The sequence below is a fragment of the Myotis davidii genome, unplaced genomic scaffold, assembly GCF_000327345.1.
Source record: "Myotis davidii unplaced genomic scaffold, ASM32734v1 scaffold666, whole genome shotgun sequence".
NCBI classification, from domain to species: Eukaryota; Metazoa; Chordata; class Mammalia; order Chiroptera; family Vespertilionidae; genus Myotis; species Myotis davidii.
The window spans coordinates 338730-340723 of record NW_006296629.1 but is presented as its reverse complement, the minus strand read 5'-3'; the positions used below and the strand labels follow the sequence as shown (position 1 = coordinate 340723).

General features: G+C 47.4%; 1 protein-coding gene across 1 annotated transcript in view; it reads right to left on the bottom strand.

Annotated features, from left to right (window-relative positions):
• CHD8 (chromodomain helicase DNA binding protein 8) overlaps positions 1-300 on the bottom strand; it is a 65457-nt gene extending 65157 nt beyond the window's left edge. Inside the window, exon 1 of the mRNA XM_006772359.2 lies at positions 186-300. The gene's annotated coding sequence lies outside the window, so the exon portion shown is untranslated. The remainder of the gene's footprint in view (positions 1-185) is intronic.
• Between the last annotated feature and the right edge of the window lie 1694 nt (positions 301-1994).

Below are 1994 nucleotides of genomic sequence, written 5' to 3'. Positions count from 1 at the left end.
TCTCACAAAGGAGAATGGTTCAGTCCAGAGCATCACCCAGCACCTGATCCCTCAACAACTGGCGGGCGGGCAAGGGGCGGTGGATCGAGGAAGGGGATGAGTTACTGGAACCAATTCTAAGAGCCTTCGCCTTTGCAAAGACCCCTGGACCAGCACTGAGGAGCGGGCGCGAACGGGGAGCCTACCTGAACCAGTCCCGGCACTTCCTTTCCAGCCAGCGTTTCAACTCACCCTTTCGGAGAACAAGGCGCCTTCCGGCGGAGCATGGCCAGCCCTCGCCTCAATCTAGCTTGCTAGTAGTCCATTCTCGCCCGGCTCCGCCCACCTACGCTTCCTCCGACCAATGGCAGGGACGACGCCCGGCCTCTTTCCAGCAGGGTTGTGTGAGTCCCATCCCGGAAGTCTCTCGAGGGTGGGAGGTCCTAAAAGGCTCCGGAGTGTACGTAGGCAACCACAGATGTGCCTGATTGAAAATAAAATCTGGCGGTAGCTACTGTCGGCAGGCTCAGTCCGCAGGCGTCCAGGCCTCTTGGCATTTCTCCTGCCCCCGCCGTTGGGGGCGCTCTGAACGAAAACATTTAGTTACCTGTTTCTGGGAAGCCATCTTGGGTCGGGCTGGTGCCCCGAGGCAGGAGGAAGGAGTGCGTGGAGAAAGTGGAGCTCTTTTCGGCCTTCGGTCAGGCTGCTGAGATCCAGCCCCAACTCCTTATATAATAGGAATGTCCTTTGCTTACGGTGGGGAGAAGCTGGGATGTTGCTGGTTGTGGTGAGAGCAACTGCCACCCCTCATAGGAGTGAGGCGATCTTAACAAATCAAAGCAGCAGAAATGAGTTCTTAGTGGGTTTTCCCAGTTCCTGGAGTAATAATCACTTATGATCCCCTCACTCCCCGGGACATCAGGGTAAGACCAACGTAAGTGATGCCTCTATTCTAGGTGCTTCTAATCCTTACGCTTCACTTGCAAGTTTCCCAGTGTGCTGTACGTTGGACTGGGAGTCCGTTGAAAATGTGAAAACAGGTTTTAGGGAAGAACAACTTTTTTTTTTAAAGGACTAAATTCTTCAGTAGACCCAAACTACCTGTGAATACAGACAGAGCAAATGATAGAAGTCTTAAGAGAGAAATTATATGTAAGGAAGAGAGCCATGAAGGGACAGCCTTAAAAACAGGCTGCAGAGTAATTTTCTAATAACTGCATTTAAATAGGAAAGGAGCCTTGACCGGTTTGGCTCAGTGGATAAGGCGTCGGCCTGCGGACTGAAGGGTCCCAGGTTCCATTCCAGTCAAGGGCATGTACCTTGGTTGCTAGCACATCCCCAGTAGGGGGTGTGCGGGTGCCAGCTGATAGATGCTTGCTTCTCTCTCATCGATGTTTCTAACTCTCTATGCCTCTCCCTTCCTATCTGTGGAAAATCAATAAAATATATTTTTTTAAAAAATAAATAGGAAAGGGAATAATTTTATTTACCTTTTTATTGAACTTATTGGGGTGACACTGCTTAACCAAATTATACAGGTTTCAGGTGCACAATTCCACAACACGTAGGAAATAATTTAATGGCGGCTTAAATTCTCTTGTGGTCAATGAGATTTCCCTGTGTCCTGGTCTAAATCTCTCCCTGTTACCGGAAGGTTTTGTTTTTGAACTGAGGAGTGGAGCCTTTCCAGATTATGACAGGTGTTTCTAAATGAATGACAAGTTTGCATGGTCACACATGGTAGGAGTTCAGAGGCCTTAAGGAGTCATATGAGTAATACTTTATCACAGAAGTGATAAGACTTGGCCACATACATTTCCCTGTATGTTGTACAGTCTGTTGACCAAATTCCCTCCTAACATTCTATCAAACTTGAGGTATTAGGATTTATCAGAACAATGTGTTTGTTTGTAACTGCATATGCAGATATTATCTTAATAGTTTTCTAGAATGAGAACCTATTATCCTGCTTGATATGAAATAAACTTGCTAACAAAGTAACCAGTTATAGGCAT